The following is a 27,620-nucleotide window of genomic DNA, read 5'->3' on the forward strand; positions in this document are numbered from 1 at the left end:
ATATGTAGTTACTGTATAGCACACACACACACACACACACACACACACACACACACACACACACACACAGAGAGAGAGAGAGAGAGAGAGAGAGAGAGAGAGAGAGACATACTGCAGTATTCTAATATCCATCCATGTCCTTGTATAAGTTTTAATTATAGGACTAACGTGTTACAGTGAGAGCATTCATTTAAACCTGCAATTTGGCATGTAGCCAGAACTACTTTCAGTAAGTAGTAATTAATTCCTTGTAAATTTACATGTCAGAATTACACAATTTATACAATTAAAAATGTCCTTGCCAATCAGATAAAGATCTGCAGTAATATATTTTACCTACATTTTCTGTAATAAGTTTGTTTAAATGTTGCTGAGTTATACTTCAGTAAAATAAAGTGTACAGTACTAAATGAGCAATACTACAGTAAACTTATGAGTGACTATTTAAGCATTAATTAATTATCATTTATAATAATAATCATTTAAAATATTTCACAATATATTTATTAAGTCTTAAAGTGCTTTATAATTATGTATATTACATAAAGAACAATTTTACTGGAATGTTGTAATGCCTTATTAGAGTTGTAAATATATACAAATCTTTGTTACCAAATTGCAAAGCCTTATATTCAGCAAGCTTTTTAAAATGTTAATAAAATTCTATAAATAAACTCTTACTCATTTAGGCCGATATTTTTATATAAATAATTTTTTTTAATATTTCACCTGGGGTTGTTGTTGACCAAGGAGTTGCCAATGTGAATCTCAGCACCATTTATCCGTTCTGAACAGCAGTCGCCTCTGTTAGTGACGATTACACTGCTAATATCATACACCGCCAACAATCCACCCTCCACCATGGGTTATACTGAGGACTTGTAGCAGTACATGAGTCGAAATTCATGTTAGATGCTTTGTTGTCATCGATAGCAAAGTAAGCAGGATAATTGTTAGTGTAAAGAAGATTGTATTGCTATTCCTCCTAAGGCCACATCGACTGGAGGGGAGAAGAGAACATATTTATTCATTCATTTATCTTACACAAAATTTTATTTTCATTAATAGTTTGTTTACATACACACAGACACACACACACACATGCACACGCACACACACACACACACACACACACACACACACACACACACACACACACACACACACACACACACACATACACACACAGTCGGGGCCAAAAGTCTGAGAGCACTAGTGGAAAATGTTTCTATTTTACATTTTTTTTTCTTATTTAATTTTATAATTTTCAATCGAAATTGTATTATTAACTACAACTTCAGTAAAAAAAAAAAAAAAAAGTAGAACCTTTAAAATATTTACAAGATATTCAGAGTTTCTTAATGTTTACAGTTGCAGAATTTAAAAAATTAAATATCCAAAATATTAAACATTTACTTTCTTTCTTTTAAATATTAAAAAATTCTAAAACCTATTTATTTCAAAATGTAAAAGAGAAAAAAAATCCAGATTTTCATTGTGGTCTCAGACATTTGTGTGTGTGAGTGTGTGTGTGTGTGTGTGTGTGTGTGTGTGTGTGTGTTGTGTGTGTGTGTGTGTGTGTGTGTGTGTGTATTTCTGTATTCTACTATACTGTATTCTTACCTTGCTGATGGGTCAGAATCGACTGCAATGAGAAAATGCATATCACTGCGTAAAAAAATATATACATTGTAGGAACATTTGATAGGTTGTGTTTTTAATCTATAAAAGGTATTGTCTTTTTAAATTATGACAATTTACAAGTGATATTAAATCAATCATAGTGTACTGTAAAACAAGATTTTTTAAAATACTTGAAATCAGTTTGATACTTGAAATCAGAGTTTCAAGTAAAAGAAAAAGCATGGGCCTCTGTGAATTCTCCATTTTCTGCTTAACTAGAAAGATACCAACTTTAGACAATTTACAAGAGCACTCAAGGATTAAAAAGAAAATAGCCAATTGAGGAAGCAATGTACCATTCACCACTTAATAATCAGACTTTAACTGTGCACATCAAATTATATGAAGTGCATCATATAACAAATATATCATTCATTGTGCCAAAATAAAGGCACAGTTTAGAGAGGTTTCTTACCTTCTTCGACATAGATCAGAAAGTCCTCTCTTTGACCCTTTAAACTCTGAGCTGTCCACTTGGTGTATCACTAAATGATTATTTAGTTTATTTAAAAGGCAAATGCACTTTGTGTTCTTCAAATGCAAATAAGTTTGACTCAAACGACAGTCTACAGCAAAGTTTAAAAAAACATGAAGCATAAACCTTCCATTTACATTTTATACATACATAAATATATACATATATAATATAGGTATAGGTTTTATCCAGCGAAATAATTGATTTATGAATCAATCAATGTCTGATTCATAAAAACTGTTGTACAAATGTGTGACGCAAAAGCAAAAATGTCAGGCTAAAACTGATGTGACGGATCATCCAGCATTCCCTTTAGTCATCTGATGATGCATTTATTATAGATTCTCCTTCAAACATTGTTTAATTGACTTCGCGGTTTTCATTTTTGGCAATGAGGTTTCATTTTTGGCAATGAGACACAGAATCATTACTGTGACAAAACATTAATAACTTCTCCATTTGAACTGTTAAAATGTGCAGATTCATTGTATTTTAATATGAAACTGTTCTCAAAAAATAATATTAGACACCAGGATAATATTCATTAATAATAGCACATAATATTCAATAGCATTGAATTTATTAAAACACTGTGCTATTCTATCACACACCTTTGAATCATGTTAATTTAAATACTATAGTTATAGTACCTGTCAGTGCCAACATCCCCACAAGATTTCATAATGTAATGGGTTTACATTAATACTACATGAATCGATCACGCTCACTTTATATAATTCAATCTTGTAATTAGAAACTTGTGTAAATTAAGCTTAGCATAAGCAGTGAAATCGTGTTTTGATGAGAAATTTAATATTTCTTTGTAAACTATAAATCATATTTTTTCTCAAATCTAGTCTACCGCATGTTCCATGTTTTGTTGAAACATTGTAATTGTAAAGCGACATTGGTTATGAGTAAGGAGCTATATAAATTACACATATTATTATTATTATTATTATTATTAACAACAACAACAACAATAATAATAATAATAATAATAATAATAATGTATTTATTTATTTATGATATATTTTAACTGTTGAAGCATATGTAATTAAATGGTGATTTCAGTGGTGGTAACACTGTATACTGTGCCTTGAATCCAGTTTCAGGTGTTTTGGAGTTCTTAAAAATAGTATTTTGAATACATTTTGCATTAGGCTACTCAAAGCAGATGGAGTGCCGATCTTATTTGCTTTTGCAGGATGTGTTTGAAAAAGAACTTAACTAATTCGTGTGGCAGCTGCGCAATGCATAAAATCATGCAGATACAGGTAAGTATTTCAGTAAGCTTCAGTTAATGTTCACACAAACATCAGAATCTCAGTGATCTCAGTGATGATGATATGAATGTTGGTGCCAGACGAGCTGGTTTGAGAATTTTAGAGGCTGATCTGGGATTTTCACAGACAGCAATCTCTTGAGTTCACACAGAATGATGGAGAAAAACAAACACCTTGTTGATGAGAGAGGACAGAGGAGAATGGACAGACTGGTTCGAGCTGACAGGAAGGCTATGGTAATGATAATTCTTTACAAGTGTGGGGAGCAGAAAACCCTCTTGCAACATACAATACGTCTAACCAAATGAGGTGGATAAGCTACAACCATATTAGGTTCCACTCCTGTCTGTGAGCCAAGAACAGGAACCTGAGGCTAGAGTGGGCGTGGACTCACTGGAACTGGACAGTTGAAGCATGGAAAAACATTGCCTGATTTGATGAATCTTGATTTCTGTTGTGACATGTAGATGATAGGGTCAGACATTGGCATCAGCAGCATGAACCTGCCTTGTGTCAACAGTCCAGACTGCTGCTGGTGGTATAACGGTGTGTAGAATGTTTTCTTTCTATTATGTGATCCTATGTGAACCTTTGCTTTCAGCATATGGTGTGAACCCCTTGGTCAGAAATAACCGAAACTAAACATTTTCCCTGTTTTTACTGTTGATCAGTCCTGCACATCGGCTTATAAGAATTTTAGCTCGTTTCTCAGTACAGAACAGCTTCAACTCTGGAATGCTGGTGATTTTCCTGACATGAACTGCTTGTTTGCGGTCCTTCCACAACATTTCTATTGGATTAAGGTCAGGACATTGACTTGGCAAATTCTGAAACATGAATTTTATTCTCTTTTAACCATACTTTGGTGGACCCATATGTGCTTTTTGTGCTTAGGGTTGTTGGCCTGCTGCATGACCCCTGTCCAAGGACATGCATGGTAGGCTGATTGGCATGTCCAAAGTGTCTGTAGTGTAGGAATGGGTGTGTGAATGTGTATGTGAGTGTGCCTTGCGATGGACTGGTACTCTGTCCAGGGTGTACCCTGTCCAGTGCCCTATGATCTCTGGGATAGGCTCAAGGTTCCTGTATGATAGGAGATGTAGAAAATGGAAGGGGGGGGTGGATGGAAAACAGAGTGAAATTTTATTATCCTGAGTATCCAGTTACACAAATGGAGAGGTGAGTTTAGATTTGGCTAAATAAATCATACAATCTAGAAACAAACAAGTGGGATATAATCAGTGGCTGATTTTAGACAAAATCATTCCTGATATTATTAATAATACTGCTGTTGGTTTGAGTTGAGCACTGACAATCAAATTAAAAGAAGATGAAGCCAGCATTTAATGGTTTGGGGTTGTTTTTTTTTTGTTTTTTTTTTTACAGTGGAGTGATAAGAAGAAATCCTCAGAGACTGCTACAGTGTCCTCCCAGGAATCCATGGCTAATCATAGGCTGAAGTGTTTCAGAGACATTCTGGACACTGTGTAATGAGAATTTCTTTATTGAGTCTTAGTTACAGATTATTGAATATGTTGCATGTTAAATAAGATTCTGATACTAACAATGGGAAATGTTGATTTAAGAGAATGGAATGCTCTGAACCTTGATGAGCCAAATAAGATAAGGTGTAAAATCATGTAAAAATAAATAAATAAAATGTTCGCATATTATATAAATTAAAAAATCCCATAATTGTCACAAATAAATAAATAAATTAAAATCCCATTAATATTTGGTAATGTGCTGTACTGAGAATCATCATTCTACAAACATTGGAAATTCTCAAGCAGGTAAGTGTTTAAGGGAAGGAGCAAAGTTTAAAGTGAACACATTTATGCCAGTGAGTAAAACCTCATTCTTACATGATCTCAGCACTTTCTGTGTTTTAAACATGCTTCCAACCATACAAAAATTCATCATGACTGATGACTGATTGGCTGGGAGGTGACAAGGATTCTGACTATTGTTCAATAAAGCTGATGATATATCTGCAGTGAAAACTGTAAAGGTGTACAGATGAATGAGCAGTTCTTACAACCAGGATAATCTGAGTGTTTTGTTTTCTACTATATTAACCTAAATTCTCACTATCCCAGAAAAGCTACTGAATATACTTTATCTACTCAATAATATTTCTGAGAGAAACTTAACTAGCAATATTCTACCAGTAAATCTAGCTATTGTTTTAAACTCAAACTGAGGTATAACTATGCTAAACCCAGAAATCAAGAGGCATGTTTAATACATCAATCACATAGTACATATAACAGGGTCTGTACAGATGCTTCATAATGAAATTCCAGGACTTTCAAGCACTTTTCAAATACTGTGTATGCTTTTGTTTTCACAGACTATACAAGAGATGTCATTCAAACATATTCTTTATTTCTTCTTTTTAAATTCCAAAAGATATTATTATTAATAATAATAATAATAAAAACACAGCCAATTTTAATATAGCTCCTTTTCCCAGCCGTGATGGACTAAATTTGTATTTCCCAGGCACTGAATCATCTTCACTATAATGTTAAAATACTCCAAGTGAGTGACAGGAGCACTGTGTCCACACGTTTCTAGATGATGTCATGCACTAATTAGCATATTCATTACATCATTACATCGTATTTTCATTCTGCCTAAAGTCAGCCCTTTACAGCCAAATTCCCAATAAAGCTGTTTTCATTTACGTATTTTTTCTGTTTCTGTTGTCAGACAACAGGACGAGTATGAAATAGTGACTGAACCACGGCCCAATAAGAGACTACATGTTCACCAGCAGTCACTTTCAAACCTTTTCCAAGCTGCTGATCTGCACTGTTAAAATCCTGATTTTATAACCGTGATGTCATCTGACTAAACCACCACACACATAAGTTAAAGACAACGAGTGCACTGTGATTTCGTGCTATATTTCCCATGTAAAATAATCTCTCAGAGAGAAAGTTAGAGGTGAATGAATGTGCTGCTCCTCTCTGCCCCTCACTGAACAGAGTAGCCGCAGAGAGAGGCGTGTCTCCGGGGGGAAAGCAGGACCTCACACTCACCGGGCAGTACTGGCCATTCTCTTCTACAGAAAGTAGCTAAGGTTTGGCTAAAAAGTCGCTAGATATGACGCTAGGAGCTTTTTTGAAAACGTCTGCAGCGGGGAGTCCTATTTTGAGTGAAAGGATTGTATTCATGTTCTGTAGAAAATAAACCCTTTAAAGTTATTTAGTGATTTCGTATTTATTGACTTTTTATCATCCAAGCAATTTTAAGCCTTTATCTCTGTAATGTTCTTCCCTATTTGTGGATATTCTCGAGTGAAATAGACGAGGCCACCTAGGGAACACATGAAGTTATGTAGGAGCAGTGATGAGAATGAAATGACTAATAAGATTAGAAAGACATTAATAATGTTAATATTAGCAGTAAATTTGTGTACTTTATTACGATAACTATACTGCTATGTACATGATATAATGTTAATGTGTTAATATGTTTTAAATGTGTTTGTGTGCTGTCCTTATACCGTGTCTAGGTCAGTCTCCCCGGCGCGCGTGCACAGACATGTATAGTCAAATCGAAGCAGCGAGCCATAAGATCCGTTATGACGTCACGTTCAGAGTTCTGTAAGTTTCCTGATGGTATGCTTGACGGTTGTTCCCTTTATGACGCCGCGAATGTCGAGGTTTTTAAACTTTGTGGTATCTGAGCAGGCCTCTGTATTCATTTGAACGGAGTAGTATCTAATCATTGGTCTATCTAAGCTTTTCATGTGGTTAGTTTCTTTGTTTGTTCATCTGTGTTTAAGAATGGACATTGAAATAATATATCCAGATATGTGTACAGCTGCTGTGTGACAATGTAAACTTAAAAAACCCCAACATTTCCATGTCTAGAGAAGAGGGTGCGTTCTTTAAAAATTAAATCATAATGATGATGCTGTTAAACAGTTCAGAAGCTCCGTGTATTGTCCTTGATATGTGAAAACTAGACAATGCACAGTAATAACGCTGATGAGCTGCGTCAGTGTAAAATAGCCCAAATCTACCTTCTGTTTCAGGCGGCGTTGTGCTGGATGGAGCTTGACTGCCCTCGTGTGTCCAAACTCGGGAACGGCAGTTTCCCAGAAGGGGTACTCTGTTCCAAGTTTGTGGTAGTTGGCCAAGAAATATTGCATGGAGACGTGAGGCTGCAGTGGAAGCCCTGAAGGTTCTGGTACATGTGAGCATTGAAGGAGAAGTGCCTTTTGAGCTTCATCGCTACATCACTGGGCAGAAAGGAAGTGGCATTCGCAAAATGATGGATGAATTTGAGGTCAATATTCAAGTGCCTGCTCCTGAGCTCCAGTCCGACATAATTTCCGTTACAGGCCTTGCCACTCACCTGGGCCTAAAGAAGGGCTTCTTGAGCGCATCAAAGGGCTGCAGGCTGAACTGGAGGATCGGGCTCTCAGGAGCTTCAAGTTGACCATCACTGTGGATCCCAAATATCATCTCAAGATCATTGCTCGCAAGGGTGCCATAATCACCCAGATCCATACTGACCATGATGTCAACATCCAGTTCCCTGAGAAAAATGACGAGAACCATGACCAGCTCAGCATCACCGGCTATGAGCAGAATGCTATAGCAGCACGTGATGCTATCCAAGGCATTGTTGATGAACTGGAGGAAATTATATCTGAGGACATTACCTTGGACAGCAGAGTTCATGCTCGCATTATTGGTGCTCGTACCAAGGGTATCCGCAAAATCATGGATGAATTTAAAGTTGATCTTCGGTTTCCTCAGAGCGGAGCTGCAGATCCCAATTTGGTTACTGTAACTGGCCGTCCAGAGATGGTTGATGAAGCCATAGATCATCTCCTGAACTTGGAAGAGGAATGTATGGCTGATGTGGTGGAAGATGAGGCCAAGATGGCCTACATGAAGCCATCTGGCACTGCAGCAGCCAAACCTGAGGAACCCCGTGGGCCCTCCAATGGATTTGTGGTGAGGGAGGCACCCTGGGCTACCAGCAGTGAGAAGGCCTCTGATATGAATAGCTCCGAGGACTTCCCCAGCTTCGGTACTTCTGTGGCTGCTGCCAAAGCTTCTCCATGGGGACCAAAGTGTTTTAGAAGTGACCTGTGGTTGGTGGATGTCTCTGTGAGCAGCATGCGTCAGTGTGTGTTCATTCACACTCTCCAGGCCTGAACGCTCTGCGGTCAACCACACTTTCTCGCTCCAAGCACAGAACTAAGAGTTAAGAGAAGTAAAGGCTGAAGGCTGACGGAGGACGACTGAAAGACATAACCTGAGATACTTTTTATCCAACATACTCTCTCTCCCCTTTTTTTAACCTGTTCATGATAATTATTGTATACTTTACCTATCTTTGTAATGTTCTTCCCTATTTGTGGATAGATGAGGCCACGTAGGGAACACATGAAGCAGTGGTGAGAATGAAATTTCTACTAACATTAGAAATACATTAATATTTTCATATTACAAATCAATTTGTGTACTTTAACATTATATAATATACATAGCAGTATATTTATCAATTCAATTTTTATTTATTTGTATAGCGCTTTTACAATAGACAATGTCTCAAAGCAGCTTTACAGAAATATCAAACTATTTATCATCATCATCATCATCATGTGTGAATATGCTTTAAATGTGTTGGTGTGCTGTCTGTATACCGTGTCTCTTTCCGTCTGTCTGGCCAGCGCGCGCACATATATAGTGAAATCGGAGCAGCGTTCAGAGTTCTAGACCTATCCTGGTGGTATGCGTGACCATTTTCCCCGTTTATGACGCCGCGAATGTCGAGTTTTTAAACGCTGTGGTGTCTGAGCAGGCCTCTGTATTCATTTGAACGGAGTTGTATTAAATCATTGCTGTATCTAACCTTTGCATTTTGTTAGTTTATGTAGCGTTTTTTAATAATGGACATTGTCACAAAGCAGCTGTACAGATATCTGGATATATTATTTCAATGTAAACTTACAAACAACATTTCCATGTCAAGAATCGAGGGTATGTTCTTTAAAAATGTAATAATAATAATAATAATAATAATAATAATGCTGTTAAACAGTTCAGAAGCGCCGTGTATTGTTTTTGATATGTCAAATCTAGACAACGCAGGCCAAGAGAGTGACCATCATGCCCAAGGATATTCAGCTGGCCCGGCGTATTCGCGGAGAGCGCTCGTAAACGACAACTCCATCTAATATACACAAAGGCTCTTTTAAGAGCCACTTCATCGTCTCAGAAAACAGCAAATTTTCTTTCTTGGGCAGTTTGAAAATTTAGAACGTGGTACAGAGAGAAGGGGACATTATATTATATTATATATATATATATATATATATATATATATATATATATATATATATAGTGTTAGATTTCCAAGTATCTCATGGAATCTCATATTTATGTCCTCAGAGGTCTGGATGGTTCATAATGTACCAGTACATCAGAAATATATATTGGACCCAAACCATTCAGTGCTTTATAAAACAGTAAAACTGGGATATGGAATTCCAGAAAAACTCAACATGCACATAGTATTTTGTAATTGGCTGTATATACACACACCTCATAATGTGGTGTAAATACACTACACAAATATTTATACACAAAGTTACACACATTACAATGCTATTTTTTCTAATCAGATATGTGTAATCCTTTTTGTATCTAATTTCTTGAAAAGTACACAAGTACTCATTTTCCAACATTATGTGGCAAGATACAATTAAAGCATATAACATACTGCATGCTTAAAAAAATCCGTAATTAAACAATGCTTCAATAATGTGGATGTTAGATTCTGGTCTATGGAATTCCCATGACGAATCTTATGAATGATAGACAACAATTATATAGTTTAACAAACTCCGTGAATATTTTTAATAAACATGCATGAATTTTAGTAAATGCAGACAAAGTGAATAGCTGAAAAGTGACATTCAATATTGTAACACACAAAACAGCCAGATATAGTACCTATGTATTGCTAATCAAAGAAAACAATTTATTACATTTACATTACATTCACTTAGCAGACGCTTTTATCCAAAGCGACTTACAAATAAGAAAGATACAAGCAAAGCGATATATCAAGCAGAGAACAATACAAGAGCAGCTACCATACAAGATCTATTCATTGAATTCTAGAAGAAGCAAAGTGCAGACTAGAGGTGTAAGTGCATTTTTTTTTTTAAATAATTTTTTTTTTATTATGAGTTGGTTAGGTGTTCATAGAAGAGGTGGGTCTTTAATTAGTCAGACATCAAACCCAATGGAATTCCCCGTATATTCAAGCTCATTAGAATTGTACTGTTTGGAGGCTGTCACGCAAGGGAGAGGAATGAGATTACAAAATTGAATCTGAACTGGACTCAGGCCCAATTCTTGCAGGACGCACTGGAGATCCCACGTAGCTCTGCTGTGAACAGACAGTGGATATATCTGAATATATGGCATTTCATTTCATTGTTATATACATGTACTATATGATGCAGTCTGAACCAACAATTTCGGAAACAGTAAAACTACAGACATTAGCTACACATTCCTGATCGCAAGAAAGTGAACCACAATTCACTCATAATTTGAAACCTCCAAATCAATCATCAGTATTCACAAAAGGTTTGGAGCATGTATGCACTTTCAGTTATATGCATAGTGGAAAGGTTTTTGCTTTTCAAATGGATATAAAAACTAATGAGTCAGTCAACAGTGTTACACAATGGCACATTTGTATGAATGAGAAAAGAAAAAGAATCACAGAAGTTGTAGATTTAAATTCTAACCTTCATCATAAACACTCATAATATGTTTCTTGCCACTTTTCCTGCCTGGGGCATTTTTTAGGTAGCTGCCGATGGCCTCTCTGCAACCGGCAACAGTATATTCACGTCCATGTACTTGTTCGGCAATATCTGTAACATAAATATCAACAAAACATTCAGCCTTGGAATGCAATAACAGAGAAAATGTCCAATTTCTGAAGGCAAGACTTTCTTTTCAAGAGTTTGCAAAGGAGGCATATACTGTCACGTACCGTCATTTCCAGACTATAAGCCGCTACTTTTTTCACACGCTTTGAACACTGCGGCTTAAACAATGATGCGGCTAATTTATGGATTTTTACGGGTTAACGAGCTTCATGCCGCCAAAACATTTAGCCTCGTCACATCGGACCAATGAAATTACAGAACAGGTCACAGTGGACCAATGAAATTGTTCAAATTAAATCAAAACACACTCACACTAAATTCTTCAGATCAGTCATTTTACGCTTCATGCACACACCCTCATTATGGAAAACACACGAAGAAATGCATTTGATGCAGCTTTCAAGTTAAAGGCGATCGATCTGGCTGTTGAAGAAGGAAATAGAGCTGCTGCACGTAAGCTTGGCATGCACTGTTCAGGAAAAAAAGCATTTACGGTATGTATTTAATTAAAAGTTAAAAAAATCTATCTGTGTAACATCTTTCTGTGTAAATATCTCGCGTTACAACGTGGACACCTGCGGCTTATAGACAAGTGCGGCCTATATATGTACAATTTTTCTTTTCTTTTTAAAGTTAGTGGGTGCGGCTTATATTCAGGTGCGCTCAATAGTCCGAAAATTACGGTATACATTTTTTATCCTTCATACTCACAGTGTACAAGGCGATACACTTCATCCTGATCAGTCAAAGCCAGCTTCCCACCTTTTGACACTTTCAACAAAAACATACATTACAGACTGTTCTCCCCGATTCTTTGGAGAATGGAGCGAACTGTCTCTCCGATGCTGCTCCGCCTCATCGTCTTCAAGTAAGCACGCTACAAGAAATTCAAATAAAAAATCTCTGGAATACATGGTCCAACATAAGATACAATTCCATCATTTAGTCACATAGGAGTCAAATCCCAGGTGAACATTAAAAAGTTTGACTTACAAAACAGTTGACTTACAAAACAGAAGTTTTTCGCTATTCTTCAGTTGTTGTTTATTGTTGTTATTGTTCAGTTGCAAACATACAGCTCTGTATCATCAGCATAACAGTGGAAATTCATTCCATGTTTATGAATAATTTGACCTAGAGGTAGCATATACAAAATAAAAAGCAGTGGGCCTCAAACAGAACCTTGTGGAACACCAAATTTAACCTCAGTATTCATGGAGAAGTGTCCATTTACATCTACAAACTGAACTGATAACGATCGGTCTAATAAGACCTGAGGCAGGAGAGGACTGTTCCCTTAATGCCAACATTTTCTAATCTATCAAGGAGAATAGTGTGATCTATAGTATCAAAAGCTGCACTAAGGTCAAGTAACACAAGCAACAAGACAAACCCTGATCAGAGGTCAGTAGAAGGTCATTTACTACTTTAACTAACACTGTCTCTGTGCTATGATGAGGTCTACGTCCTGACTGATACATTTCATGAATGTTATTCCTATGTAAGTACGAGCATAACTGCTGTGTACAACTTTTTCTAAGATCTTGGAGATGAAGGGGAGATTAGATATTGGTCTATAGCTGGACAATTGAGACGGGTCAAGGTCAGGTTTTTTAATCAGGGGTTTAATAACTGCTAATTTAAATGATTTAGGTACATAGCAAGTGCTAAGGGAAGAGTTGATTATATTTAAAAATGGTTCAATTACTCCAGGACAAATCTGTTTAAATAGACATGTAGGTAAGGGATCTAGTATGCAAGTTGATGAATTTGCTGAAGAGATTAATGAAGCTAGTTCGGTCTCTCTAAGGGGAGTAAAACATTCTAAACATTAATCCGATATTGCTATATCATCGTCTACAGGGTTAGTTATAATACTGTCTGGTTTTAATTTAATAGCCTGAATTTCACATCTAATATTTTCAACTTTACCAATAAAAAGTTCCATGAAATCTTCACCGCTATGTAATGATTGTGATTGAGTGTTTCTCTCTGTGGTGGTTTCATTCCTAGTAAATTTTGCTACTGTGTTGAATAGAAATCTAGAATTGTTTTTGTTGTCTCCTATTAAGGTGGAGAGACTTTTCTAGCATCGCTAAGAGATTTCCTATATTTCAGTAGGTTCTCCTTCCATGCTGTTTGAAATATCACCAGTTTGGTTTGACGGCATTTATGTTCTAATTGTCGAGTTGTCTGTTTTAAGGTTCGCGTTTGATCATTATACCAGGGTGCTAGCTTTTTCTCTCTAATTATTTTCCTTTTGAGTGGAGCCACTCTATCTAGCATGTAGCGGAGTGTTGACTGTAAGCTTTCAGTCACCTAATCGAGTTCTACCGGATCAGACGGTGATCCAAATATAATTGATGTCTCTGGGAGGTTATTTATGAAGCTCGGTGCAGTAGCTGATGTGAAAGCACGCTTTATGCGGTAGCGAGGCGAGGTGGAAATATTATGATCCATTCGTATTATGAAAGAGGTAAGATAATGGTCTGAGACAACTTTAGACTGCTGAAAAATTATAATATTTTCTATATTTAATCCGTATGTTAGTATGAGGTCAAGAGTGTGACCACCATTATAAGTAGGCCCGATTACGTTCTGATTAATCCCTACTGAATCTAAGATGGACACAACCGCTGTTCTCAGAGGGTCTTCTGGATATCAAAGTGAATATTAAAATCACAGACGATTAATGCTTTATCTACAGACACAACCAGGTTTGAGATAAAGTTTGCAAATTCACTAAGAAATTCAGCATATGGCCCTGGGGGCCTGTAAATAATAATTAGAGGAATTTACTTATTTTTAGTGGCTACATAAGTTATGCTGGTATAAAGAATTTTAAAAGAATTAAATTTATTACTAGGTTTTTGTGTGACGACTAGATTTTGACTATGGATGAGTCCAACACCTCCTCCTCTACCAGCTGAACGAGGCTGATGTACATAACTGTATCCAGGAGGACTGGCTTCATTTAATGCCATGTACTCGTTTGGTTTAATCAAAATTTCCGTTAAACACATTAAATTACATTCCTGATCAGTAATGATGTCGTTAACAATAAGAGCCTTAGACGCAAGAGATCTAATGCTTAATAGTCCTAGCTTCAGATTAAAGGTGCTGGATGTATGATCTAATTTTAGGTTAATTAGGTTACTAAAACAAACATTCTGAAATTGTCTATGTAATTGTATAGCTCGGGGAACAGACACAGTCTCTATAGAATGTACTACAGGTGTTGGACTATTAACTGAACATTGCTTATGATGAACTTTGTTATTGTAGGAAAATGTGCTTACGGTAGACAGTCACTTGGTCTGTAGCGTCTTGGAGATGTTGTCTGACAGCAGTTCCGATCCCAGAACAGATTCCAGTTATTAACAAACAGCAGATTCTGTTCATTACACCAAGAAACTAACCAGTCATTCAAAGCAAGAAGTCTACTGAGCCTTTCAGCTCCACCTCTGTATGAGGGAAGAGGTCCAGAGACGATGATCTTCGCGGTGGGTGATCTGCCTCGTACCATCTCGATCAGGCTGGAGAAGTCCCTCTTCAGAACCTCCGCCTGCCACAGCCTGATGTTTGCCCCCACGTGCAGCACGACCGCTCCAATGCGCTAGTCCTTCTTCAGGATTCCTGGTAGCTGCTCAGCGACATCAAGGACAAAAACAAAAGAAAAACTGTGTGTGCACCTTACCCCTTGTTGAAGCGACGCGGACGTTTCGCACAATGGAGTTCCCAACGATCACACAGGATCAATCTTATTTTGTTAAGAGTATTAATATTTTGTAGATTCTGCAAGGGGTATGTAAACTTCCGACCGCAACTGTGTACCCACCCAGCTACCAACAAACACGCACACTAATTCAACCGCTTAAAAACAGCAAGGATTTTTTTAAAAAACATTTTTTATGAACAATTAAAAATAGACTACAGTATGAACATTTTAACAAATACCACAAAAACACCACAGTTAAAACACTCTACATACCTTCTTTTTGCAAAAGACTTCTCTTGCACCCACACTCTTGATCTGATGCCAGCTGGAGCCACCTCTTCATGGTCCCCTCGACCTCCATCGCTGTAGCTTTAGGCGTAAAGAGGTTTCTATGAACTTTGGAATAAAGCAATACATATCATACAGTCATTATGAATCATAAGCATTAATTATGCTTATACCATGGTCATTGTGAATACTGGATTCTGATTGGCTGGAAGGTGTGCATTATAACCGTTTATTGCACAGGTAGTTCCAGTCAGTTTGATCACCGTGATCATTTCTAAATCAATGCGCAGCCTACATGCACACACACGCACAGACACTCGAGCATACATTGACATTCATATGAACAGACACCTCTTGCCAGCGCTGTCTGCAACTTTAACAATAAAAATAGCTTTGCTGGTGAAAAGCTACATGATATTTCTCAGCAACGAGGTGGTAAGAGCACTGTTTCTGAAGTAATTCAACTCTCAGTTTTACTACACTACTGTTGCGCAACACTGACTGCTGAGAGGCACACATGATGCAGGTAATTCATACACGCTTAATCTCTCTCTCTCTCTCTCTCTCTCTCTCTCTCTCTCTCTGATAGATATCTGTCAATTCATTCGAATAAATGTAATCTTATCATACTCCTTTATCTCTGTGTCTGATATATATCGGGCAAAATTCCAGATCTAACGACTTAACTAATAAAAATTAACGATCATTTTAAACTTCTAATCAAAGTTTGTGCTTCTAAACCAATGACAGCTTTAACGTTATTAATTGTGGAAAGACCATGGTATAGGCGGGGTAATCCATGGCTAGGTGTGCATTAAACGATTTGAACGAGTGGTTCATTTCCTCCACATCAGGCATTAAAATCGTTTAATGCACATCTAGCCGTGGATTACCACGGCTTGTGTTTTCCATGTTTTCCATCTCTACTAAAGAGTAGGTCATAACTGTTCCCTCATATCAAAGTGGTGTTGAACATTGTGCTTCGAGTACGAGTGTGTCACCTTGAGAAAACAGAAATGCTCTCAGTCGCTGTGTAATTGTGCAAGTAGTTGTTAACAAAAAAAAAAGAAAAAAATTCTCACCAGATCTTGCTTGTAATCTGGGCTCTGTTGCATCCTTCGCTCCAGACTACGCAGTTGAGGAAGGTCTTGCAGGGCAGTAAATCTTCAACATCCAAAGGCTGCAGCTGGACCTCCTGTAGTTGAAGCAATCTCAGTGGTTTGTTGGTCCAGCACCATCTCTAATTTAGTCAACACCTCCCTCAGCATGGCTATGATAAAGAAAATAAAATATATTTTGTTATACAACTATACAACTCCATCCTCAGTCTTATTGGTAACCTACACAATTCCAGTAAGATGGCTGAGTGGAAATCACGGTTAATTAATACCTACCAAAGAAAGTTAATCAGAAAGCAGAAGAATACGCTCACACGGCATATCGTCCATCGGCTGCCAGTTCTGCAGCATCTCTGTAAGAGTGTAAAATATTGACTATATTGCCAAATTCTACAATGTTTCATGAAAAATACAACTTTGAATATGCTCTCAAAGCATCAAGGAATAGCGATGTGCTGAACAAATATCTGCATGTTTTACACCTTGGTGGTCTTTACCCAGACACTTCCACGTCTGACTGGAGGTCTGACCAGGTCCTGCCCTCTTTATCACTGTCTGTAAAATACAGTTGCATTTAAACTTTATTCAATCCCTTCAGGATCACTCAATGAGACAAAAAATTAGTATATTGCTAGACTATGGCTAAGAATTGCACATAAGAAATACAGTGTTGAGCCGAACAACAGGTCTGTTATACTGCCAAGTGGACAATATAATCTAATAACGGGACACAGCATGCTGCAAACTGTGTGGGTTTTCTGACACAATATATTAAAAAAGTTAAATAAAAAAGTAGTAAAACAGGAACGGAAGGAATAAACTAGGAGTTTATCTTATTTGTAGAGCAATTAAAAAAGCTTTATAAAAAAAAAAAAAAGTGTCAAGCTGCCTCTTAACTTAACCTAAATTAGCTAGCCGGCTAGCTAGCTGCTAGGATACCGTCTGATGTTCTTGTCACAATCACACATACCGTTGAAAAGATTTTTAAAAAACATTTTCTCCCTGACATTTTAAATATCAAACAATATTGTAGACTGAAATTACTCAATTAAATTACTTACCTTCTTCAGCTGAAATGATTCCTCTTGAAAACGAAGAATGACTGCAGCCTCGAGTATCCTAACTGATTTAACCGTCAAAAGTTTTTTCCAGGCGGCTGAGCTCCTTAATTTTAGCTGTGGCCCGTCTGTGACTTAACAAACTCGAAAAAGCAGATACACACCGCTACACTGAGTATGGACCTGCCGCAAGTACACCTGCTTTCAGCCGAGATTGGCCCACATAGCAAAAACCGTCTGTCAACGAGAAGTGGTGTGAACGGTCAGCAGGGCTCTGGGCAATTACCTTTTCACCGATACCGGCATTGAGCCGACAGTCGCGCATTTCTACCAGAATCGGCCTAATGTGCTTGCTATCCAGGAACTCTTCATCGCCCCTAACGGCAGAATGCTCCGGAAAAGTCTAAGCTTTTTACCAAATAAATGTAAAGTAAGAATTTCATCAATGGTAACTCTTCAACACCCGGGAAAAAATCAGCGATGATCGGCCTGGAGCTGGCCAGAGTCTGTGCGACATGACGCTCCCTCCCCGGGCTATGTCTGAGTGCTTTCCCCGCTGCACGGAGCGCCGTCCATATAATTTTGGACACTTACAAATATTCGCTTAAAAATTCTCTTCGAAACTATTATGATATATTATATATGTGGCAATGTAGCTCAGTTAAATAGTGCGTGGTGTTAAGAATGCCAAGGTCGCTGGTTAGAATCTCAGGGCTGATTACATTTTTGCATCTTCTAGAACTCAATTAAAAATCTTCTATTGTAGCACTACTTGCAGTGTTCTCTGCTTGATATACTGCTTTGCTTGTATTTTGTATTTTCTCATTTGTAAGTCTGGTGAAGGATGCGGGAATGAGCACAGACCCGGCCAAATAAAAAATAAAGGAAAAAATATATAATAATAAAAAATGTAAAAATAAAATCATGGATTCCATGCTGCAGCAACTAATGGAGGCCAGCCTCCAGCAGCTGACGATAACGCCTGCAGCAGCCGGTAAGCGAGCAGAAACTTACAGGTACCATGTGAACCTGTTGAAGAGGTGAAAAACGCTCCTCACACTACTGCCACCCAGGTGCTGAACAGACAGTCATTTCAGCACCACTGTTGTCGACTGCAGCAGAGCATGAGGTGGGGAAATAGAGCAGTAAAGGGCCTTGAGTTCCTAAACATGAAACTGCTGTGACCTCGTTTATTTTTGATTGTTGATATTTGTTTATCAATTCCAAATACTAATCAAGTCATCTGCTGGTTACAACAACTATATAGTCTATAGAATTCCTACAAACATTCAACCACTGGTTCTTGAGATATTGCATTAATGAGAACCTTAGATGGATGGACAGACTTAGTGGTGGAGACATAAAAAAATATATATATAAAAGGTCTGCATAAATACTAAACTCAGACACACTTATCTAACGTTATGGTGTGTAGTAATGACCAACTAAAGCTATCTACTTAGTAAATCTGAGAAAGTTATGTTTAAAAAAACTTTACTGTCCCATAGTTCTTCATTTTAAACACTTTTCTTGTTGATGCTGACAAACGAGTAACCATTTCCTTCAGACTACTCACCTTTCACGACTTCTTTTTGCCTGCCTTCTTCATTTGTAAACGCGTTAAAAAATGTGCATGTTCATGATATATCTATGCAACTCTACAAGTATCGGCACCCTATCTGCCTCGCTTTCTTTTTTAAAACTAGTTAGTAATATTCATTGCCATATCATAAGTAATTGGAAAAAATTAGTCTATGGTGTCATCTGGTGACAAATTGAGCATGCTTTAGCTACTTTCCCTAAAAAGAGTTGTGAAAGCTGGTTGACATGCTGTAGCGCAGTAAGGGAGTGATGGCTGCATGGACAGGAGTTGTGTACAGTGCTCACCCTACACTCGGGACAGCTGACTGAGGGGACAGAGTTGGAGTCCTGAGGACACTCCAGAGAGCAGAGACACTCCACACAGAAGAGCACATGGGGCAGCCTCCCCACAACCTCACCCTCTGTAAACAGCAACAAAACCACCAAAAAACATCAAGTTCACTTATTTATGAAGCTAAACATCACATGGAGGAAATTTCCCCCACTGCTCTTAACATTTCACATGGCTAACATTTGCTGTGTGGAATTTGGTTGTTTATCATTTTTAAGAAACCACGCTGCAAAAAAAAAAAAAAAAAAAAAAGAAAATTAAGCTTTAATGCAAAACGTTAGCTAGCTAGCCAACTAAACTCAAGCTAACTTGAAGGCCATGTTTATCAATTAAGTCTCATTGTTTAGCTTTAAAACGCTCACTTTGAGGATGTAGTCTGCTAATTGTCAAAGGTTCACTAGCTAATTAGGTTAATTAGGTGTGTTCTGAAACCACATTGCATTCAGCGCATTCAGCAGTGTGTAACCAAGATGCGTCCGGAAAATACTTGTATAAGTAAATACAGAGAATTTGTTTAAAACATTTTTTTTTTTTTACCAGACAACGTGTACGGTAAGCCACAATTATTACATGCCACTGTAGCGTCCATTATGATGCTTTTTCACCGCGCACTTCACTTCCTTCAGTGACGGAAAGCACTGGCTCTTTTAAGTGAACCGAATCCTTTGACTCAGCTCTTCAATAAGAGTCGATTCCTTCGGCTTCCGTACGGATCACTGCCATTTTTCTGAATCAGATTCAGAATCAGTTTTATTGGTCAAGTATGCCCGCACACTCAAGCAGGGATATGTATCATGCTATATAATTTAGCTAACAAACTGTCACCAAAGTAGCCGTGATGTGAAAACATGTAAACAGATGGGGGGGGATGTAAAATAAATGAATAGATTTAAAGTGCATTACATTTATTCACTTAGCGGACGCTTTTATCCAAAGCGACTAACAAATGAGAAAAATACAAGCAAAGCGATATATATCTAGCAGAGAACAATACAAGTAGTACCAGTAGTAACAAGTAAGAACTGTTCAATTGAGTTAGATATTTTATTTATTTCATTCCTACAAAAACTAAATTCTAACACTGAAAATAGTTTTGTTTTTTTTTTAAAGGAGGGAGATATTTGAAAGATTAGGCTTTTTAAAAACATCAGCAAATTTACATATAATTAGCTGCTTTCATTCAATTCTATTTATTTTGTAATTACTAAAAAAAGATATCACAATACCAGGTGGATGGTGGCTTAACGGTTAGCACGTTCGCCTCACTCCGGGGTCGGGGGCTCGATTCCCACTGCGGCCCTGTGTGTGCGGAGTTTTCATGTTCTCCCCGTGCTGTGGGGGTTTCCTCCGGGTACTCTGGTTTCCTCCCCCAGTCCAAAGACATGCATGGCAGGCTGATTGGCATGTCTAAAAGTGTCCGTAGTGTATGAATGGATATACTTGTGCCCGATGCTCCCTGGGATAGGCGCCAGGTTCCCCGTGACCCTGAAGGATAAGTGGTATTGAAGATGGATGGATGGATGGATGGATATCACCTTACCTACAACATCATAGAAAAGTGTATTGTGACCTAATTTATCGCAATATCTATAACCAATTTATGGTTGTTGTTGTTTTGTTGTGTTTACATAGTTAATATTAACTTGCCTAGATAAACACAACAAAACAACAACAATAAATTGGAGTTGTTCCTTGTAATATATGACTTATATGTAAATAATGAAATTGCTAAATGCAAAAAATATGTATAATAAATAATTGTAATCGTTTATACAATAACTGATATGTATATCACAGGTTACAGTGACATTGTATTGAAGATTAAGAATACTCTTTAAGGGCCATGAATGAAGGCCTCTGGAAAGAAACTGTTCTTGTGCCTGGTGTATTGGAAGTTCAAATAAAGTGTGTCCAAGCTGTGTCCAGAAAATATTATGGTCTGGGATGTATTGCCTTCATTGCTTAACTAGTCTCATGTTCAGTGAGAACACATTAAAAAGACCAAATCAGCAGCTGATTTTATCATATGCATGTGAGGAAACCATGTCCTGCGCTGTGGTTATCTTCTTTAAACATCATTGTAGCCAAGCCTTCATATTCCTACACCTGAGTTTACAAAAAAAACAAAACAAAACATTATATCATGGTAACTATAACACCAGTCGCATATAAACTAGTAAATTATGTGCCCTTTGTGCTTGTGCTGCTGGATCTTCGATACGAAGGTAAGAAGGTACTGACTTCATATACTGGATAGATAGTGTGGAAACTGAACTGTCACACAGCTGTACAGATTCTACAGAAATACTTTTCATTAGACCTCACTAGTCTTAAGGAATGAATCTCACAAGTTTCTTCTAGTGCACTAAGTAGTACTCTACATACAAAGCCAAGCTTTTCTATAGACTCTAAAGAGATGTGACTTGATAATGAGCTGATGATTATGATAAAGTCCAAGATAATGATGTGTGCTTTGTATTTAAAAAATGACACAGGGAAATTACAGTGTCCATGTCTTTTATTATTATTATTATTATTATTATTATTATTATTAATAATAATAATAATAATAATAATAATAATAATAATAATAATAAAATAATAATAATAATTGCAAGCATAGTGAAATGCAATGGTATTATTCTACCCAACCATTTGTCACTATATTTTTACTTTACTATATCCTGGCCGGAGTTTACTTTTGATTAAAGGAGTGCTGTGCAGCAGTGAGAACAGTGTCGAGAAGCACCTGGAGATGGGGAAGAAGCTCCTGGCTGCCGGACACCTGGCCGACGCACTTTCCCATTTCCACGCAGCTGCTGGTGAGTCGGTGAGCTTTTCTCAGAAAGTCACCAGCAATCATTTCTTTATTTCTGCAAAAAAAAAAAAATTCTGTCTGAATCTTAACCGACCACTTTCTGACATCCGTGTGTAGACGGTGACCCGAAAAAATACTTGGCCTACTACAGAAGAGCCACCGTCTACCTGGCCACGGGCAAGTCTAAATCCGCTTTACCGGATCTAAGCAAAGTCATCGAGTGTCATGATTTCCCCTTGAAGCAGCGTGCTCTAAGCGCGAATGCGCGAGCACCTGCTTTTCCGTTGTTGACAGTAGTGACATCTGGACACGTGTGTTTTGTTTGTTTCTGTCACGTCTCCTCCCTGTTCTGTCATTGGCTGGGATTTCACGTGTGTCTGTATTTTGCCCTCAGCAAGTTTAGAGGCTGATCAGTTTAGACGCTGATCATGTCCACATATATACGGCGCGCCTCCCAGCACACAACGCGGAAGATTATCCTAGAGTTAGATTGGTTCGTATGGTAGTCATAGTCACGGTCCATGTTTAGAGTTCGTTCACGCTGGATTATCCGCTCCCAGTTCCTCGTCATAGTTGATGTTTCTCGTTTAGTTTATCGACCCTGTTTTCCGTGACACGACCTTGATTCATGTTTAACCCTGTGTATGCCTGTTTGCCGATCGCCTGACCTTCGCCTGTTTTGGATTATGTTTTGGATTTGTCTGCCTGTCTCTCTTTTAAAATAAACAACTGTTCATACTGCAATTGCATCCGTCCTATCTCCGCTCCGTCACGATACGTGACATCGAGTTAAACCTGATTTCACATCGGTGAGTTTTACTCCATGATAAGACATGAAAAGAAGATTGACATGCATCATGTTGAAAAGAGTTGGTGGTAACAGGTGATTTGTCACAGGCAAGACTTCAGAGAGGGAGCCTACTGTAACTCTTTGACTTGTCATTAAAGGAAAATTAAGTCATTAAAGGAAAAATCCACCATGAACAACTTGCATATTGATCTTTATAATTAACAGGTGGCATCCAGGATTCATTTTGTAGTGAAAATTTTGAGTTTACTTTTTAGTTTAGACTTCTTTCATTGACCTGTTGGTCATTTTTCACTTTGGTTTCTTGTATTACCCACATTCAAGTTCGACAACATACTAATATTGGTGCCAGTAAAATTTAGCTCCCGATTGACCTATCTGTACACTCTGTTCACATTAATTACATCATTAACAAACTTCAGTTTTCATGCTAATACCACCGTCAAGGCCATTGCATGCATCATCTCACAGATCACAATAAAACATGATGAAAACTGATTATACTGTAGCTGTGTTGTTTGTGCAATAGTGAAAATGATGCCAAGTTGTATTTCCATTTTCCTTTTACTTTGAAATTGCCCTTAAACTTAGTTATCTGACTAGACATGCTTTCAAAGAAAACAGAAACAACACCTGAGTCTATTGAAAGCCAAGCTCAACTGATTAAACAGGTGGAATCAGATGTGGTCTTGCTTGATTGGAATGAAAACCTACACCCACACCGGCCCTTTGCTTGGAGACTGGACATCCCTGGTATAGTCAGTTTAACAACCTCCAGATGTGCTCGATCTAAGATGTTGAGTGATCTTAAACAAATGCTTGTCTATATACAGCATAACTCATTTAAAGGTAAGAGGTGCTATTTTGTTGATGCTCAGCAAGTGACATCAAATCAACATAGCCCTTATGTTGTGGTTGTGGAGAGTATCCCAAGTAGGAATTCCGAGTTCGTTCCTTTTCCTAGTCGGAGGTCGGAAATGACTAGTTATGACCTTTAGTCAAAAGTAGAATTAGAGTTTGTTTTGCTGAAAAGTGTCACATTTCACACATCCTATAGATTATAGTTGTTTTACTGCTGATCAAACTCAAAATTTACATTACTAACAGTTACAAATAGAGCCTCAAACATGTGCAACTGTAGTTGTTTATGTTTTACAACCAACATTGCATTTGTGTATATGCACTTGACGGTCCATTTTAGTTTGCTATTTGCTATCTGTAGATTTCCCCCTGAGCTCCCTACCGATAGAGAGTCTAGTTTCTAATCACCCCTAATCAAGCACAGCTTCATACGAGTCTTTATTAGCTGAATTAACTGCCGTAGATGGCCTAGACTAAATTAGAGCTGGGACTGATCCCCTGAATCAGAGTTCATCACATCTATGCAGCCATTAAGGACTTTGAAAGTGCTAAGGAGTACAGCGAGAATGACCGTCACCTACCCTTTGGCTTCTTAGGTTGATATTGAAGTGTGTCATGTTTTAATGTGTTCTAAACGGCTGGGCTTGTGTGACCACTAGGATAGCCCAGAAGAAGCTCATTAAAGCCTACAGGAAGTTGTCACAGCAGTGACACCCAGACAACTTCCAGGATCCTGAAGAGAAGAACAAGGCTGAGAAGAAGTTCATAGACATCGCACAGGCCAAGGAAGTGCTCACTGAGCCAGGTAAACCCTCAATCAGTTTTGTCTGCTAATATAAAAATACCAAGCTAAGCCGTTTTTTGATGTTGGTTTTTGTGTCCCATGCTTGAATAGTTTTACATAGATGAGGAATACAGTATATAAGTAAGTACAGCTGCAGATAAAGAAGGATGAATCAGATTGGAATTCAGATCAAATTAACAGAAATTATGGTTGTGACTTGGTGATTAGTGGGGATGTTGAACACAGTCTGTGATATGTTTTTGATTTTTTTGCTAATACAGATCTGCCAAAATAACTAACAGTCAAAGAGAAATAAACATGCATTTTGTTGGAAAGGACGGATCGGATCCATGCTTGCAGCATAAACGGTTAATTGTATTGGTTGAACTGATATTTAACTGTAATCTGCAGAAATATTATGATATCATATATAGGGAAATTACCCAGCGGTGGGTGGAGACAGACACACGGGAGGCCGTCGTAACGTTAACAAGTGAGATTTATTTTTATTTATAACGTTCTGGAGGGGGTGTGTGTGCTCGCGTGTGGGCGTGACAGCGTGTGGTGAGAGGTCAGTGTATTGTGGGGTTGCCAGAGTCGCTCCGGGGCTTTCCGGAGAAACAGGGGCTCTTCTCAGACGTCAGGCAATGCCGCGTTTGTAGCCAGGGAGGGGAGAATTCGCTCGGGTCCGGGTCGTCTGAAAGAAAACATACAAAACCAACAATACTGATAGCTGGCAGTAAGCCAGACACACGTCATGTGAGAGGACTCTCTCCTTTCGAGCGGAAGAGCGGCCTTCCACTTTTCCTTCGTCTGCTGGATGGTGGAATTTTCACGTGCGGCGCGCCATTCATCGCCCGAGGGTGTGTCTGCGGCTCCGCCCACCTCCACGTGCTTTCCGACTGTCCAAAACATTGAAGCGGGGCTGTCTCTTCAGCGCCAGCGCGGCAGTCGCGGGAGGAGCGATTTTAGTTCCTTGTGCGCCGGCTGTCGGTCTGTCGCGACACATACAGTATAAGTTTACTTTATACAGTTATTACAAAATGAACATAAGTGTATGTCAGGCCTGCATGTATTGTTAGTATTTTTAGAACAATTATGAACTCTAATGCACGATGGCTGACTGGTGATCACGTTTGCCTCACACCTCCAGGGTTAGGGGTTCGATTGTCGCCTCTGCTCTGTATGTACAGAGTTTGCATGTTCTCCTCGTGCTTTGGGGGTTTCCTCTGGGTACTCCGGTTTCACCCCCAGTCTAGAGAAATGTGTTGTAACCTGACTGGCATCTCTAAATTGTCTGTAGTGTGTGAATGGGTGTGTGATGGCATCCCAGCCTTATGCCCGGAGTCCCCTGGCATAGACTCTAGGCTCCCCGCGACCCTGTGTAGGATAAGGGGTACAGACAATGGACGGCTGGCTGATTCTGACCTTAATAAAATATATTGACTGTTGATTAACACATTCTTGTTTGTATGTCTGTAAAATGAATTTTCCTTTCATTTTAGTAATTAAAAAGTATAGCCTACAATACTGAAAAGAAAATTGAATGGTGGGTCACTGCAAATCCTATTCTTTTATTATTATTCTGACATTGCAGAATTTCTAGAGGTCCAGACAGACTTTAATTTTTTTGGGCAGCATGTAGACTAAATGTCAAGGTGCATCGATCAACAGTATATTAGATTGGATGTAATGGTATTGTTTTTCCCTAGATGGAACGGTTAAAAAAATAAATCGATCACTGGTTCGGTGTGACGGTTATAAATAATTAACCTCTTGCAGAAGTGAATGTGTCGTTCATGTACCACATTCTTTGCGAATTGGCTAATTTTATTCCTGTTTGGCTTGAGCACTTTGAAATAGCAGAAAAGCAGTTTTCAGGTGTCTCCTATATCACTGTAAAAGGGGGAAAACTGTAGCGGTTTGGACCTCTGGTAATATAAAACACGAGTCTCGAAAGATGCTGGTATATCTGACACCTTTTCTCTGTTCTTGTGCAGAAACGAGGAGTTCATTTGACAAGGGTGAAGACCCCCTGGACCCTGAGAGCAAGCACGGAGAAGGCCATCACCACTTCCATGGGGCCTGGGAGAGTTTCCAGGGCTTTAACCCTTTTGGCTCTGGACTGTTCAACTTTAAATTCAACTTTAACTGAGATCATCCAGGACGACATCAGTCTGATCTGAATATATACCATCAGGCATCCAGCGAGAAGTGTAACCTGCTGAACCTATTTGACACTAACTGCCATAGATGTGGCTACAGAAGCCACTTTGGCATGAAGATTCATCGCATGCTGTTGAATATTCTCAGACTTGCCAAGCTGAGCTAAGTGGTATTATATAAAGTAATTATTTCAGGGACCATCAGAGTGTGGGGGTTCATTCCCAAGCAACCAACTATCCTAAAACTATTGTGTGTGTGTGTGTGTGTGTGTATAGGAGACTGCACTATTTTTCTATCAATTAAATAATGCTGCATTGTAAATACACAATTAAAGATATTACGTATTTAATTAAAAAGAAAGTGACATTATTCTCAGATTTCGCTGTTGTAATGCAAATCACTATTGGAGGATTCCTTTAGTTGAACTTTTCATTTTGTATAGCACTTACAGACATCGTCACAAAGCATCTGGACTGACAGATGTAGATTTAGATCCCTATCGAGCAAGCTGGAGGTGAAAAACTCCCCGAGACATCATGAAGAAGAAACCTAAGAGAGGAAGCAAACTCAAAAGGGTCCTGTTGACACTGGATAGTGGGATTACAAATCATTACCAGTATGCAGATGTAATAGAGGAAAAGACAAACAAATGTGTTCGTGTCTACATCCTAGGATGAGTACA

General features: G+C 38.2%; 1 protein-coding gene and 3 long non-coding RNA genes across 6 annotated transcripts in view; 1 reads left to right on the forward strand and 3 right to left on the reverse strand.

The window, feature by feature from the left end:
* LOC108261599 (NACHT, LRR and PYD domains-containing protein 3) overlaps positions 1-27,620 on the reverse strand; it is a 619,868-nt gene that overhangs the window by 533,799 nt on the left and 58,449 nt on the right. The gene's annotated exons all lie outside the window — the stretch shown is intronic.
* Positions 10,371-20,282, reverse strand: LOC108262551 (uncharacterized). Of its 2 annotated transcripts, XR_008394740.1 has the most exons (9): positions 20,039-20,282; positions 19,456-19,571; positions 16,475-16,662; positions 15,378-15,500; positions 14,686-15,029; positions 12,396-12,520; positions 12,098-12,263; positions 11,240-11,368; positions 10,371-10,872 (listed from the first exon to the last, which is right to left on the reverse strand). It is a non-coding gene; the product is annotated as an uncharacterized LOC108262551 (long non-coding RNA). The 2 variants fall into 2 exon arrangements; XR_008394741.1 differs by lacking the exon at positions 12,396-12,520.
* LOC128630445 (uncharacterized) lies at positions 20,631-22,633 on the reverse strand. The gene is made up of 3 exons (XR_008394772.1): positions 22,487-22,633; positions 22,251-22,374; positions 20,631-21,607 (listed from the first exon to the last, which is right to left on the reverse strand). It is a non-coding gene; the product is annotated as an uncharacterized LOC128630445 (long non-coding RNA).
* LOC108261222 (uncharacterized) lies at positions 22,755-27,569 on the forward strand. Of its 2 annotated transcripts, none has more exons than XR_001811402.3 (3): positions 22,755-23,128; positions 24,648-24,793; positions 26,773-27,568. It is a non-coding gene; the product is annotated as an uncharacterized LOC108261222 (long non-coding RNA). The 2 variants fall into 2 exon arrangements; XR_008394729.1 differs by lacking the exon at positions 22,755-23,128 and adding an exon at positions 23,135-23,976 and having other exon boundaries at positions 26,773-27,569.

This window comes from Ictalurus punctatus, unplaced genomic scaffold, assembly GCF_001660625.3.
Source record: "Ictalurus punctatus breed USDA103 unplaced genomic scaffold, Coco_2.0 Super-Scaffold_100056, whole genome shotgun sequence".
Lineage (NCBI taxonomy): Eukaryota > Metazoa > Chordata > Actinopteri > Siluriformes > Ictaluridae > Ictalurus > Ictalurus punctatus.